The following is a 17551-nucleotide window of genomic DNA, read 5'->3' as shown; positions in this document are numbered from 1 at the left end:
ATTGGTTATACTGTAGTATTGCTCAGTCAATTCAGGCTAGAAGCCACAGTCCAGACTTCCATGATGATGGACATCCATGAAAATATAGTGGGCTCAATGCTCTATCATCCTCCCAAACTGTTAGTAGGATGATATATACAGATACAAGTAGTTCAGGTGTGTAGCTGCGTCAGCATGCGTAGGCTGCAAGGGAACAAGTAATCGGTTTATTCCATGCTGAAAAGAGAAGAAAGAAAACCCACCTGAAGGAGGCTCCATGGCTGAAACATGTTTCTTTCTTCTCTTTTCAGCATGGAATAAACCTATTACTTATACATATTACAGTATGACATCTCACTCTTATTGTTAACCAGGTGTCAAATGCAGACCTGCACTATTCTGTAACACTGTAAGGAGGTGCAGTGAAGACTTAAATTTCCCCAACTACTGTGCCACTGCACACTGGTGTGCTGTGAGTCAAGGTCAAGTGTGGATGGAAAAAACGTTAAAATTAAAAAAGAAATTATTTCAAACACGTAAAATTAATAAATACCACTCAAGAATTTAAAATATTCATCATTAAAATCCAGATCTCTCAATTAAAACCTCATATAATACCTAAAAAGGGTACAGATTACATCATGGATGGGGCAGTTTCAGGCTTTTAAGAACAAGGTGTGTAGGGAAATGTAATACTTTTTACAAAGTGTGCCAAAGGGTTGGAATTTTTGCCTTTAAGGAATAGCTGCATGTGTTCGCCAGACAAGTTGGTAATGTAGCGAATCCAAATTAAATGTTTAGTAACGTGTTATTGTGTACATACAGATCCAGCCATTCAGAAATTCACAATGCACACACCTCAGTGCAGCTGCACTATTTTGTAAAAACATCAGGTGGCGCACTGAATGCTTAATGTGGTGGATGGAAACATTTATGCTTGTTGCCAGAAGACACCTGGTTTCAAATCCTGGTCAAGGAGCCCCTTGAGACCTATCTTTTTCCAATTATAGATAATCAGTTGTATACTGTTGAGACTTTTATTCATTTTAAACTGTGTATTACAGTATGGTAAATATTAAATTAAACAAAGTGGGGCTATTTTACATATGTGTTGTAACAGTGATGTGGTTTGGTATTACTATTGGGTTACTGTGGGTTGGTATTTCTAAACAAGTATTTCTAAACTTGGTGTTTTCACAATGAAAAATATGCAGCTGCTGTAGTGATTTGGGTTATGTTTTATTACATTCTTGTCCACGCAAACCCATGTAGAAACACATCCCCTCGACGTGCAGGATGATTCTACAACTGCAGTACTTCTTATAATGCGAAATGTTAAAAAAACAGACTTTTTTAAAAAAAATCTTTGTTTTATAATAACATGATTTCAAATCAAAAGAAAGAGCACTTGGAAAACCTTAATGGGAAAACCAAACTGTGTTATATGTTACTAACATGAATGAAAACAGTATTTGGTGTTGACTCTTTTACTGACATACTGTACAGAATATTTAATTATGTGAGAAAGCATTGGCACCACTGGTAAATTGAATGTTTTTGAATCTTTTAATGAAAATAACTTAACACAAACTCTGTGTGGTACAAATTTAAACATAACATTTTAATGTAAAGTATTTATCAATTTGTAGATATTCATAATAATAAAATGGCAGATGTAAAAGTCAGGGCACCCTGTCAGTCAGTACTCCTTGCAGAACTCTTCTAGCCCAGAAATATTCTTAAGTGGTCTTGCACACACTACATGTTTGAGATCTCCTCACAGATTGTTAATGATATTGAAGTCTGGGGACTGAGAAGGTAATTCCAAAACAATCTTTCATTCCTGTAAGTACTTCTTGGTTGATATTTGTTGTCTTGCTTCACTGTCTCTGGGACATTAGCTTCTAGGATTTGATTATATTTATTTGAATTAATTCTTCTTCATATTTCCTGTGCTACTGGTTGCCACACAACCAAGAATAATATCTATACCCATGCTAAACATTTGGTAAGGTGTTCCTTTCTTCAAACTCTTCACCCGTTTTTCTCCAAATGCATCTTCTGTGTTTGCAGCCAAAGAAAACCATTTTAATTTCACTGGTCCATAGCACCTTATTCCAAAACGTTTAAGGCTTATCATGGTTTTGTTCTGCATACTTTGGATGTTGACTTTTGTGACGAGTTTCTTTTCCAGCTCTCCCATGCAGATTGCTCTTGTGTAAGCACCACTGTGCTGTGGACCTTTGGATAACTACTCATGTCAGCTAAATGTTTGTCCCTTGCAGTAATTTGTGGGTCCTGCTTTGCAGATCTGACCAGTTTTCAGGCAGCTCTATCAGAGATTTTTTGGGGGTCTTCCAGATCTTGCCTTGACTTCCAACAGTTCACTTTAACTTCCATTTTTATGTTTCTGACAGCTGAAATTGCAAGCTGGGAGTATAGAGAGACCTTTTTATAGCTTTCCTCTATTTTGTAAGAGAGAATTATCTTTATTTTCAAGTCCTCAGCCAGCTGCTTAGAGGAGCCCATGGTTGCTGAAAGTAGGCAGAACAAGCTGAGAGGTTAGGAGGGTCAGAGTCATTGTTTGACTCTGTAACTGTCTTCAACCGACAATTTAAGTCGATCAAGTTTTGAGACCTTTGAAAAACACAAATTAAATATAGCAATTTACTATATAGTATATCATTTAAATATAGTAATGTTTGCACATGCCAAAATCCACTATTTTATTTTGTTCAATCTGTAATTGAAAATATTGAAAATATAGCTGCACTTGTTACCTGTGCCACCATAAGGTTGTCAAGAAATCTTGTGCCACAATATTACTCTTTATCAGCTTCCAAAAATAACCTGTAAAACAAATCTAGATGTCCCAATTTTTTCACTGATCACAAAATACTACACCTCAAGTCGGACATGACATCATATAGACAAATTAGTGATGTGATCCTTCTTAATTGTTAAAATGTGGGCATGGATAGATTATTCATTTTAAATCAAAGTAATCCCTTTATCTTCATAAAACAATGTTAGCATACATAGTGTTCATGATTAATGCTCTTAACTACAAACCTAACTGTAAGCCATAATTATTACTTTTTAAGTTACTTCTGTAGCCTAAAGTCCTCATTAGATGTTTAGGGACAACTGGTTCTGGCTGTTTACAACAAATCTCTAAGATTTTAAATGCTATATTTGGATTTTTAATAGCATATGTGAATAAAGCTGCTTTGCATCGAAACAACATTTATTGTTGAAAATCAACAGCAGAAAATAACCCAAGCTAATTGAAATTCAAATGAACAGTTTCTGGGTGGACAGAGATAAATGTCTACATTAGCTCCCAGACTTTTTTAGAATGAACATTAAAGTGCCCCTAAAGTGCCTACAAAGCACTTAAAAGGTTCAGCTGTATTTCAACAATATTTAAGTGAAGTGCTAACAACATTCACATCAAGTAGAGAGCTGTCTCACTCCTGGACTGGAATCTTCAAATTAAATATTGGCAGCAGAGCCTTCTGAGGAAGCTCTGTGAAGTTGCCCTCCCTACAAACAGCACAAACAATGAAACCAACGTCATTTGTTGGTGCTGCGTTTGTGCCGTTGAAAGTAGCATTTGTGTTGCTTTTGTTTCCGAGATACAATGTTGTAGGGGAACTGGTCTCACAGAGTGACATCACAGCCAAAAAAATAGGCTCTATATTGAAATGTAAAACATCCACCACGCTTGACCAGACAGACTCAGAAAACAAACTGCATCCATTGTTTTCATCACATCCAGGAATTAAAGTACTGAGTGTGTTGGTACCTGTAAACTCCCTTGTAGATAGTCATGTCATTACCTGAAAAAACAAGGCACTATGTCAGAAACGAAAGCAGCACAAATGCTACTTTCAACGGCACAAACGCAGCACCAACGATTCCAGTTGGTTTCATAGTTTGTGCTGTTTGTTCGATGAGGGGGCAACTTCATGGAGCTGGACAAGCATACAGTATATGACATTGTAGCGGCAAGGCTTGTTAAAATACAGAAATTAAGTTTTCTGTTCCCTTGCCAGTCCCTCTCTCTTTCATCTTGGTGGTGCTCGATACAGAGAGGCCATTACATTTAGTTCACAATTAAGGTATTGTTCTAGCTGATAGAGTGTCCTGATAAGAAACAACTCATAATGCTGATATTCTCCAGCAACTTTAATAAATGGTCATTTGGCGGCTCAAAGTCCGGGAGATTCCAAGGGAAGGTGTTATTTAAAGTTGGTTTACAACTCTAAGGTCAGAGGGCATGGTTACTCATCAGCCAATCAGGAACCGGTAGGGCAGGTTAACCACGTGGGTCTCTGATGCCCATGAAACTTTCAACCAATGAACGACCTGCATTTCCTCCAGGAAAAACAGGCAACACAGAGCACCTGTAGAACAGTTCCCAGAAGCAGGACATTCTCGCAGCATGCCTGCTGGACATTCAGCCTCAGGGCTCCTCTTGAACATCCTCAGACTCAGCCCGGACAACCACGGAACGGCCAGTGTGTCCGAGTGCCAGAACTTTCCTTTGTTCCAAGAGTCAAGGATGGAGGTTGCCAGCGCATAACCAAAGGATCCTCCCGAGGTTAGCATCAGCAGCAGGCCTCATGAACAGGTCGGAACTGTGGACAGCTGAATCAGTATTCAGGACTAGTACTTCATCAGGAACAAACCGGTCTTCTTCCTGACCTGCTGGGAATCGCAGTAACTAGCTGGTTTTCAGAGAGCATCAGGAACGAATCGCCGCAGGAATCTCTACCACGTCGCAAGCCGCACCGAGCACTCCTTGGCACCGAGCCCAAGAGCGCCGATTGGACAGCAACAGGCCTGCCACTGCTTCTTTGTGCCTGCAGGAGATCTGAATCCACACAGATTGGATGAGTATTCAACTTTCTGCGTTACAGATCAAGAATTCAATTGTTTTTCCAACCAGTTGATATAAATTTAATTTCTATTAGTGATGCACTTGTTTTGTGTATCTAGTGTAGAAGTTGTAACCAAGGTCATTTACAAAACGGTCTAAATGAATGATATACTGAACGTATGTCCCTCTTGGTATTTGTAACTCTTCGCGATTAAATATATGCCTTATGTATTCTGCTACCCTCACGATAAGATCTGTTATGTTTATATGCACATTTTATGTATTAATAAATGTATTTATGTATTAGTATCTGTGTGTTGTTAGAGTTGAGTTTGAGGTTGGATTCTAATCAGATTAGAAGAATCATTTTGTGACTTACTGCCAAAATTAATAATTGTCCCAGTTATGCACAAACCCTACATTTACTGGTGCCTCGTGAGAAGATACTACATGTAGCGGCAATGCTTATTAATAAGACAGAATTAAGTGTTTCTGTGCTTTCCCAAATGAGGCCTCATCTCTCTGTTCATCAAACTATTCATGCAGGCTGATTTAAAGATGTTTTCTTTTGATAAGGGACAGCTCCCAAATGGGGATGCACTTAGCTAAGCCTGGCCATCATGATCAATGGTCATCCATTGGCGCCTATCAGTCTAGGGAGTGCCAGATGGACATCTGGACTGCATTCCTAAGCGTCAGGAGTAAGTGACTCATATCTCACCTTGATCAACCAATCAGGGACTGGTAGGGCCAAGTAACCCACGTGGGACTCTGATGCCCATGAAACCTTCAGCCAATGCACGAGCTGAAGTTCCTCCAGGTAAAAACAGGCAACACAGAGAGCCTGTGGTGGGATTCAGTGGACTATTTCGGACAATTCTAAAGGGAATTCAAAGGAGAATTCCAGGGCAGGACGGCCCAGGAGCAGAAGGCTCCCAAGGGCAGGACATTCTCACAGCGCGCCTCCTGACCATCCTGAGACTCAGCCCGGACAACCACGGAACGGCCAGTGTGTCCGAGTGCCAGAACTTTCCTTTGTTCTAAGAGTCTAGTTGCCAGAGAGTAACCAGAGGATCCACCCAAGGTTAGCACCAGCAGCAGGCCTCGTGAACAGGTCAGAACTGTGGACAGCTGAATCACTATACAGAACTAGCTCTTCATCAGGAACGAACCGGTCCTCTTCCCGACTTGCTGGGACCCACAGTCATCTTTTCTCCTGTGCACAAACTGTGCTAGTTAAAGCCAACACTAACTAACCGGTCAGTGAGCATCAGCAGCGCACCGTCGCAAGCCGCACAGCACAGCCTGGCACCGAGCCAGAGAGCGCGGATTGGACAGCAACAGCCTGCAACTGTTTCTTTGTGCCCGCAGGAGATCTGAATCCCCAGAGATTGGATAAGTATTCAACTTCTCTGCATTACTGCTCGAGAATTCAATTGTTATCCCAACCAGTTGATATCAATTTAATTCCTAAGAGTTATGTACTTGTTTTGAGTATCTAATGTAGAAGTTGTAATCAAGTTCAATTATGAAACGGTCTAAATGAATGATATACTGAACATATGTCCTCTTGATGTGTAACTCTTTGTAACCGACTGAATATATACCTTTTGTATTCTGATAACCCTCTCGATAAGATCTGTTAGGTTTACATGCATATTCCATGTATTAATAAATGTATCCTCGTGTATTAGTACCTGTGTGTGTGCGTTGTATCGCATGGTTGGATTCTAAGACCATCAAAAGAATCATTTTTGTGATTTACTGCTACAATTAATAATTGTCCCAGTAAATGCCCAAACCCTACAGAACTGGTGCCTTCAGAGAGCACACTACATACAACATACATGACTTCACCTGGGAAAAATATGATGATCTAACAAAAGCACTCATATCTGTGTCTTCAGAGGTCAAGGTGTGCCCTCGCACTATTCTAAATCAAGGATTGACCAGAAACACAAAGATAAAAGGACTTTGAGCTAATCATTTAATTTTTGCGCATAAGAACCCTGCAAATACAAACAGGTGGATAATGACAGTTTATTAAAGAACTCAGATATACGTTCACTTGTGTTATGTGAAAATAAAAATATTTTTCCAATACTGCCACGGTCTGCTTGTGTGTGACAGCAGACTTTCCAATGTTGTTTCTCGGATGTTATACAAACTACCTGTGTCAACTTTGTACATAGTACCCCTAAAACATCCTGGTTCTTTTCATGTTGACGAATGTGCTTTGCATAACAAGTGCAACAGTGGTCTCCACTCATTAAGTTGCAAATTCAAGACTTTTTAAATATGTGGCTCTGTAGACTGGTCAAATCTTTACACGTCCCTTGGTGCGCATGTTTATTTAAGAAGGAGACAGCAAGAAACTAATTACTTCTTCAGATTTTAAAAAAGGACACCACTACAAAGTATTAAGATGTGCTTGTTAAATCCTCTTGGTAAGAACGTGTATTTGTTTGCTAATGTTTGCTTTTTAAGGCTACACCCGCAACTCTTTTGATTAGAGTATGATATTGGTGACAAATTTAATTTTCCTACTGAAATGCACAGAAGATATTAGTATTAAATAAAAAAATCCACCGCCACCCTCCACCTGGGCAAACAGAGAAACAAAATTGCAGAATTGTTTTCCCTGCACCACTAATAGAGGGCTTGATCTTGATAGACGGGGGGTCACTGGAGGTCAACGTCACCATGTTTGGTCATGTGATCACCCGTAAAATAAGGCGCTATATCTCTGTAATGAAAGCAGAACAAATGTTGCTTTCAATGGCACAAACGCAGCACTGATGAATGAGACTGGTTCGGTTCCCTACGACGTTGTATGGGGGCTGGGTGACGTCACACCCCCCAAAAAGAAGGTGCAATATCTCTGAAGCGAAAGCAGCACGAACAGTACTTTCAAAGGCACAAACACATCACTAACGAATGAGGTGGGTTTCATCATTTGTGGTGTTTGTAGGGCAGCCAACTTCACTGAGCTTTCAGAGGACTATTAACCAGTGGCGTTAATTGTCAAATCACATAAGAGATTGAGTTCCTTGAGCTGGGAGCATGCGTGTCTTGATATCAGAACCTGAAAGTCCCCACTCAAAATGACAGACCCAGTAAACCTCAGCTACAACCAGCAGGCCTGGGACACCCAGTGTTTTATTCTCCCCCACTGGGAGATATATAATGTATATAATTGTACCTCCTCTGTACCCACTGGGCAACTGTTACTGTACAATATTAACTTATGTAATTTTCTTCTAAAAATTACATAGCAAATAAAAGACTGATTGAGGAAACACGTACAAAGAAATAATTTAGGGACTCTAATTAAGAAAGCAGCCTGTTATTTTATGAGACAAAGCCCATGAAAGAATAAGGAGAACATGTCACCTTCATGCAGAAGGTGTCCTGGTCCAAAGTCAAACCAAAGAACCAAGACCTGCGAGGCACCAATACCAATTGCCATCATGCTATCCAATGGGAGAAATTTTACAATAACTCTTTGGAATACTACAGTACATTTGATTTTGAATGCTACATAAAGATTTTTCAGAGCTGGCAGTACAAAAAAGAGCAACCAAAATAATTCCTTTAAAAGGGATTAAAGTGAAAGCCATATTCAAATAGATTCAGAAACGGAAGCTTGTCAGCCTGGAACACGGAAGATTATATGGGGATTTGATGCTGGTATTCAATTCTTTAAAGAATTGATTAGTGACAATCAATTCAGGAACATCTTCAACATCAATAGTTATACAAGCAGTCAGGGGCACAAGGGCAGTTTGTACTTAAGGAGTTCTCAGAACAGAACAAAAAAAAACTCTCCCTTGCCTTAAGCAATTTAAGCTCACAAAATTTCCTGGGACTAACAATTTTTAATATTTGACATAGAATTTGAATATTTATCTATATTCAAAGTCAACTTTATATAAGCAGCTTTATTAAAAAAAGTATTTAAAAATGATTTCAATGACTTGTACTTGCATTTACTGAACATGACCTCTATATACTGGACTGTAATATAATTTTCTTGCATTTGACACGAAAGAACCAGTTTATAATTTTATAGTCTGATAGGGACAAAGTACAATAAATCTGTTGTGGTGTCTCCGGGGGAAAGTTTATGTAAATGAAAGTAATACTCACACCACACTTTTCTTTCCTGAGTTTCGTGGCGTTTCTTCCTCCAACTGTCTTCCAAACAGTCCGTAATCCGTTCCCTTAACCCTGATCCGATCCGAGTTCCAAAAGTCCGTAATAGAGCCAATCTGCGATGTATCTTTATCCAGTGTCCGTAATCCAAAAACCATAAACCTTTTCTCCTTTCAGAAGTCCGTTATTCTTTAGCCCGATCTTTAACATCCACCTCTTTCCTCTCTTTTACTCCAAACCGCATTCACCTTATCGGCCTCCGCCCTGTTCACTGCCTCCGGGGCACTTATATTTCGGTTCCTGATGCGGCTCAGCTGTGTCCCATTGTTTCTCAGGGTAGACCCTTTCCATTTACCGGTCAGCTGATTCTTTTTGGCCGCCATTTTGCTAAGGTCCATATCTAGTATTTTCAGTGTTTCGTTCTGGAAATACCGGTTATAGATGACCCTTCCCCGGGTCCTCTTACACTGTATATACAGTATTATAGATTGTACATCTCTACAGATGTATAGATTGCTGTGGAGACATATTTATTGGTTGGAATCTTTGCTACCAGATGAATTGCCATTCAATAAAGCAATCAATTAGTACAGGCAACAATAACAAAGGTTCCGAAAGATATTAAATGAAAGCTTTTTTTGAGAGTGATTATATAGTTTGTGCTATTTCAATTCACATTTGTGGATATTTCTATACAAAATAATCACATTTACTGTGACCTGGCATTCGTACTTTAAGAAGCACTGTATTAATTTGAAGATATAAAATGTATATGGGAGATGTTACTCTGACCCTTTTATTTCCTGTTTGTTTCATTACAATATTCTTTTATCATACATACTCTTACTTTCACCTATTTTCATACTAATTTTTGCTTTATGTAAAGTGAAAAAGGCACATATAAAACTAGATCTAAAAAGGAAACAAAATCATTATGTTCCTCAAGCAGCTGCACAATTTTATAAACAGACAGGTTTTCTCCATGTATGGTCTTTTTCATGTACTTGTACATAGTAATCATTAATGTGAGCAGGCATGTGTATGCATGCATGTGAGACACAATGTAAAAAGACTGCTGTTTTTTTAAGAGGGGAGGTAATTATATGATCCCAAGACACAAGAATTATATAAGACGGCAGAGCTATTCAATTAGTTTATAATTGCCCTTAATGTTTGAATAGGCCTTAGTGGGGCCATAGGGAGAGCTCAACCTGCCATCTGTGTGGGTCCTAATGCCCCAGTATAGTGACGGGGACACTATACTGTAAACAGGTGCCGTCCTTCAGATGAGACGTAAAACCGAGGTCCTGACTCTCTGTGGTCATTAAAAATCCCAGAATGTTTCTCAGAAAGAGTAGGGGTGTTAATCTGGCATCCTAGCCAAATTTCCCATTGGCCTTGACCAATCATGGCCTCCAGATAATCCCCATCTACGAATTGGCTTCATCACTCATGGGTTCTTCTCCTCACTGTTAGCTGGTGTGCATACTGGTGCACTATGACTGCAGTCACATCATCCAGGTGGATGTTGCACATTTACATGTTACCTGTAAAGTGCTTTGAATGAACTATACAGAAAAGTGCTATATAATTGTAAGGAATTATTATTATTAACATAATTCACTGACCCAAAAGCCCACTGTTCACCAAAGAATTGGTAAACTCACCAAATAACAGTAAACATCCCTTATACAGTACACTTGGCAGTTTTTCCAGCTTGCCCAAAGTGGACAATATGGGCGAGTTAGAAAGGCAGCTCTAGGGACATTTGTCATTGTCAGCTGCTAAGAGCTAAGAGAGTTTAAATCTCCACTTCCTTAGAAATGTTTTTGTTAGCATACCACCACAAAAGCCAAATACATTGCAGCTAACCACAGTGAAGGCAAAGTGATCTAAACCATGGAAAAATAACGTAAATGTATAAGAATGGCAATAATACCTTGGAATTTTACAAAAGTAAATATAGTAATCTCCTGCCAACCGCGAAGGTTACGTTTCTGAAAACTACAAAAATTTGCGTTTGGTAAATTTATAGGAAAAAACAGGGCTAGGGGAACTGAAGTCACGATTCAACCTTTAAAATTCCTCAAACATTTTTTCATTTATAAAATAATAACATCAAAGTAAAGAAAATATAATACAGTACGGGAATAATATGGTATAAACAGTTCTAGATAGCTTTTAAAGTGTTTTTGACATACTTTTCCCCTTGTTGCTACAATAACGCCCAAGTAGATTGAGTCACATGTCATGTATGACGTCGTTGTTAACACTCGGTCGGATTGCTTCCTCGCTTATTGTATGACGTACAGACCGCCCAACAGCACTATTACTTGATCTTTCATACAACCTACTTAGCACTTTAATTTCGTTTTCTAAATTCATCACGGATGTAGATTGCCTAGGAAAACACTAGACTCCCTTACCCTTTCTCATTTGCTTCAGAGCCATTTTAATGCCGACACGTCTTCTGGCAAAGGAGACTGAGTGAGAAAAAACATCAGACCGTGTGGGTACTGTCTTCCTTGCGGGAAAAAAAAAAACTATCGCCCGAGTATGCATCGTAGCTCATCGATGACTTTCAGCTTCGCGGATACTCTAAATTGGAGGGTCGTGCAAGACAAAATAGTATACAGAAATTCACGGATACTTGAAATCGCGTAAGGTAAATTTGCGTACAGCAAGGGATTACTGGGCATTTTGAGTACTTGATTTTGTAAGGAAATGATAACTGCTACTTTCAGAGACTCTTTCAGTCCAGATCAGATAGTCATAATAATAATAATAATAATAATAATAATAATAATAATAATAATAATAATAATTGCTTACATTTATATAGCGCTTTTCTGGACACTCCACTCAAAGCACTTTACAAGTAATGGGTACTCTCCTCCACCACCACCAATGTGCAGCATCCAACTGTCCATTGACTCAAATACTATGTCATCATTTCACACATCACACTGTTTTTATTCAGACAGACTGAAAGCCTACTGCCTGCACTTTTGAGGTAAGCAAAAGTTTCAAGCATCTACAGTTTAATGCAAATCTACAGCATTGATGTTTCACCACCATCAAAGCCATCAAAGTCGTGGATAGTTAATTAAGGCCTGTATGATCATCAGAGTATGGTTATAAGGGTCGTCCATTTGTCCAAGACATTTTCATTCCAATATTCCTGAGTTTTTTTTATCATGTTCTTTTTAAATATATTTTGAACAGAAATAAATATTTTACATGCTTTTTGGCATCCACAAAAATATTCTATAGACAATAAATACTTATTGTATTTATTCTACATTGTATTTAATGTACATGCTACATATTTGGAGACAACAAAGGAAAAACTAAAGCACTGACAACAAACAATTGTGAAAGGTATGGTAAAGCTCCTGAGACACATTTTTACATGCTCCTTGTACCACTGTTGATTTTGAGATAATCTGTAATGATTGTCAATTTCTTTGAGAATGTAGAATATGTCAGTTAAATCTCCATAGAGTATCCTGATAAAGAGATTCCCCCATTCTTAGTTTGTTCCTGAGACAGTCCGAAAAACAACCACTTACAGTATGTGTTTGACATATTGAGCATTGAAGTTGCAATTTCTTTATAATGTTACAAGATTCTCATTAAAATGAGCTTGCTGGTTTTGGAAGGCGTTAGGGAGCAGGTGCACAGAACGCAGCATTTGCAGTGAGACACTGCAAATAGCAAGATAAAATATTAGTCCCCTTTAATTGTTAATCCTCCCAACACTGCATCCCACTGCATTAAAGAGGAATTGTTTAAGTAGACTATACAGTATGTCTGAAAGATGTTGAAAGATTGTAAATCAATCACTGTATCTAGGTCAAATATTAGCAGTTGATTACACTGAAATGGTTATAGCATTGCTCAGTCAATTCAGGCTAGAAGCCAAAGTCCAGACTTCCATTATGATGGACATCCATGAGAATATAGTGAGCTCAATGCTATATCATCCTCCCAAACTGTTAGTAGGATGATATATACAGATACAAGTAGTTCAGGTGGGTAGCTGCGTCAGCATGCGTAGGCTGCAAGGGAACAAGTAATAGGTTTATTCCATGCTGAAAAGAGAAGAAAGAAAACACAACTTTTCTGCCGTAGAGCCTCCTTCAGGTGTGACAAACCTATTACTTGTTCCTATACTGATACAATATATTTATAGGGCAATGCATATTATATCTGCATACTGTAGGTCTGTATGGGGAAACTTCATATGAATGCCTTCATTCTGCACATACAGAAAAGAATGGCATGATATCAACTGTTACACAGTCATGCGTCAACTCACACTCACACACATCTCTTAATCACTTTCCCTTGCAACAGAGCTCGCTGTATCACCTGCAAGTACACAGCCACCACACTCACTCAAGCCCCTCAGGACAATCCTGCATCACCCAGACAGCATCTTGTACCTCCAGCAACCTCATTTACTGTATCTCTTGCAGTGAATGCCCAGCCATCTACATTGGGGAAACAGGAAGGAGACTCAGAGACCGCTTCAGAGAACACGTCAGGGCTGTGAAGATTAAAGATCTCTCCAAGCCCATTGTTTCTCATTTCACCTCTGACGGCCACGACCACTCTAATCTCTCCGTCTGTGTTCTCAAAGACGGTTTTCCGAACTCATACATCAGAAAGACCACCGAAACTAAAATTATTCTGCAACTAGGATCACACATTCTCCCTTCCCTTAACGACAGATTACTGTTCTTTTAAATTTTCTCCATTCATTGGAAGTTTCATTTCACACCTCTCTGCACCCATTCTGACTTCACACCTCTTGATTGGCCTCTCTTTCTGTCCCCTGCTCCCGCCTCTCACTCCTCCTCCCTCCCAACCTTTGTTCTCCCGCTACCTTACCTTTGCCTACTGCCCTGTCTCTCTCACACCTGAAGAAGGCTCCACGGCCGAAACGTTGTGTTCTCTTTCTTCTTTTTTTCAGCATGGAATAAACCTATTACTTGCACATCTCTTAATTATTCCAATGACAACATTGTGCCAGTAATCAAGAAACATTTATTAGAACTCATGCTAAATCAATAGGACAACTGTATGCTGCGTACTCAGCAGTACATGGTTTTGCTGCAGAAAGGCTGTCATTTTTTCTCTAATATCAGATGCTCCAAAATTAAAAATTAACATAAAGTGAGTGTCATCTGTGTCAGTTATATTTCTCCTTATCTTTTCACATGTTATCACAAGAAATTTTGTTGAAGCAGTTCTATTGAAAGCATAAAGTAGCAAATTATGTTCTCTGAACATTGAGCATTGATAAGTGTTCAAATGTAATAATAATCTAGAGTAACTCACAAAATAGAATACCACATTTTAGATGTAGTTAAGGTGTACAAACATCAGGATCTCTGAAATCTTCTTAATATTATGTTTTGCATAATGTGCTTACCAATTGTAAATAAGTCGAAAAAAAATCAAATCGGAAACTGAAGAAACTTACCTTGAGCTGACGTAAACGTGATAAAGGCAAATATCAGGGCTTCAGCTGGAACACTGACATTGCTTTTTGACATTTTGGATACAAAACACTATAAAGAAGAACATAACGTACAATTCATTTTCAGAATGTTTGGTAAAATATACAGTACTGTACACATGTCGCTCTCAAACATACCAGTTGGACTGAAACACGGTTTCAAGTTTTTTTTGCATATTGCTTTTACTTTCAGGATCTTACATCAAGTAATACAATTGCCTACTACATTTTAAAAGACTCATACTACAAGAAAATATAATTACTCAACAGAGTTACATATCCATTAACCTCTTGCTATCATTTTGAGTAATTCAAAAAAAGGACATTTTTTCAGATTACTGTATGTTCCCAAACAAACCAATTTATAGTACATGCGATTAAAACAGCAACGCTATGTTCAAATTATTTTCTTACCTGTGGACTTGTGAAAACTGGTATTTGTCTAATCACAGCAAGGAACGGACAGCTCAGGAATTTTGGACATACTGCAGACATTAGCTGTCTTCACCGACTGAAGTGACACTCCTTCACTTTGTTTTCCCCACTCTTCTACCCGGCAGCAGCAATCAGATCAGCAGGCAAAATGTTAAAGCAGGTGGTTTGTGTTCTTTACAAAACGCCGATCTCAATTGATGTACTTTTAATACATGTTCAAAGTAAGATCGAAAAACGCAGCGTCACGTTTTGTTCTAACCCTGTGGAAAACAATCCATTTCGCTGCTATGTGTAACATACATCTACAGTATTGGAGCGCCTTAGTGAAACAAACATCAAATGTCCGCGTCTTGCTGTGGAAGTGCGGAGGATGCTGCTTGGTTACTATATACTGTATGTTTGTGTTCAATTTCATCCCTCAAAATGTTAGTCTACTAACATTTTAGTCTAAGTAGACTAGAATTAGTTTACAACATATGCAACATATGCAAGAATAAAGAAGGTAGTTGATCACGCACGCTTCCCGTAGATAAATGCGACATGGGCATTCAATACGCTGTGTGTCCTGTGCGTTTTATATTCTATTACAGTGAATATTTGCAATTAACTTCATAACTGGGTATAATTTGAAATTTTCATTTACTGTACTCTTATTCTCTGATCTTTTTCTTCTCAGATTTTTTTTTACCTTTACCCGACTCATAATTGCATTCTATAATACTGTAGCGCCTTGTTAAAGTGACTGTAAAATAAAATCGGCTCATAAATTAACCCACACACCCCTCCCCTCTTCCCTCTCGGACTGTTCGTGTTTCTTTTTTACACTAAAAGCAGAAGTAAATGTTTCAAATCATTTAGTGTAACATGAAATGAAGTACATACAGAATACATCTATATAAAAATTACAGTGACGTGTAGAGTATATACACTAAAACGGTACTTCAATATTCTAATCACGCATTTCATTAGCCGTAAGAATGAACAATATATATGGTGTGGTTACATTTTTAGGTACAGTATGTACCATAGCAGCAGCTTCTGACAAAACAAAAAAAAAATGACACAAAAGGGTCATTTGTCATATTTTACAACAAACATCAAGAGATATCAGAAAAGTTTAGACGTTGTTTCACATTACAGCTGTTAAATGGTAATGCAAATAATCTCTAAAATGAACAGTCTGTATTTGAGGAATCCCTGTAACACACAATAATCATTCACCAAATCTTTATGCAACCTAAGTGCATCTTACTGCAGCTGCAGATGACGTGTGGTAACGGGTCAGTACTGAGATGGATGTTATCAAAAAGGGAGAATTAGGGGTTGGTAAGTGGTGCTCTTCAATCGTGACTAGAAATTCCACATGTAAATATCAGGTGGAAGAAAACGAGAAGTTCTCAGGACGTTTCAGGCAACAACAAGCTGTCAGAACGTTGTCTAGCTCTAGACAGAGAACTAACAGATATGTGACACTGAGACAGGTCACTGTAAGCGAGATTCTTTACACCAATAAACATCCAGTACATAGGCATATCCTATTTATACAGCTTCCTAGTGCTAGTGATGAGAGATGATCTGAGGTGTGTCTTCTCACATGAGCCAGATGAAAGAACTACTATCACTTAGTAGAGACTGTGCCTCATTTCCTCACAACAGCACCCCGTGCACCATCTTGTACAGGTCACAAACCATTTAAATTCCCCTGACCCCAAGACTCAATGTCTCAAGGGTGCTGGTCTTGATGTACCTGTATGACTGCTATATGTGTAAGGAAAGAGTGAGTACTATGCTATAGGAGGTACCATTTTCTAGATGAGACTTCATACCAGGGAATCCTACTCAATTCCTGTGGGGCAGTGATGTCTTCTGACTTTTCAAACCAAGCTCCCTGTTTCTTTAATCTTTTTTGTCTCAACCTTACCTTTTGATTAATTGGAAGAAATTCTATACTTCTTGTAAGCTCTGCTATGAACTTTTACCTTTTCCTAAAGAAAGCATTTTCTTTAGAAACTTTATTTAATGGAGAAATCATCTTAGATTAAAAAAAGATGCTGCTGTTGTTCAGGAAATGAATATCAGCTCATTTAAATCAAGGCCCTCTCAGCACTTCAGGCATTGCAAATTTTTCAAGGACAGAGTGTTCACTCCATTCAGTATGATGATGAAATCCAAAAAACATCCTGGGTTTTCCAAACAGCAGTCCCTAACTGGCAGACTGCTGCCACAGTTGTATTGGGAGTTGGCCAGCTTGTGGTCTGTCAGCTATCCTGCAAATGGAGGGTTTTGTGACTTGTCAGGCACGTGCACTGGTACCAGCCAGGTTGCTGAAACTGATTCCCTGGAATCTTCACAAAAATGGCTGGATCCTTGGATCCACAAGCTTCTGAGCAAGATGGACCAAGTGGCTTCCTCCGATCTGTAACTTTTGTTACCTTTGCTGTGCTTCAGTCCTAGTTTGTGGAACAGTCTGCTGGACAGCCAAGTCAATCTCAGGATTTAAATCCAGACTGAAAACCTATTATTTCAACCTAATCTACTCACACCTTACATTATAGTTCTTTGCAACTATG

General features: G+C 38.7%; 1 long non-coding RNA gene across 2 annotated transcripts in view; it reads right to left on the bottom strand.

Moving 5' to 3' along the window:
- The window catches only part of LOC138223156 (uncharacterized), a 49754-nt gene extending 34419 nt beyond the window's left edge, over nt 1-15335 (bottom strand). Inside the window, exons 1-2 of one of the 2 annotated variants that reach the window (XR_011181677.1) lie at nt 14961-15335; nt 14511-14598 (exon numbers count right to left, since the gene is read on the bottom strand). This is a non-coding gene — a long non-coding RNA (uncharacterized lncRNA). Of the gene's footprint in view, nt 1-9013; nt 9296-14510; nt 14599-14960 lie in introns of those variants that run through there. The other variant, XR_011181676.1, reaches the window with a different exon arrangement.
- Nucleotides 15336-17551: the final 2216 nt, after the last annotated feature.

Source organism: Lepisosteus oculatus, chromosome 15 (assembly GCF_040954835.1).
Source record: "Lepisosteus oculatus isolate fLepOcu1 chromosome 15, fLepOcu1.hap2, whole genome shotgun sequence".
In the NCBI taxonomy this organism is placed as follows: Eukaryota; Metazoa; Chordata; class Actinopteri; order Semionotiformes; family Lepisosteidae; genus Lepisosteus; species Lepisosteus oculatus.
This window is presented reverse-complemented; position numbering and strand designations above follow the sequence as displayed.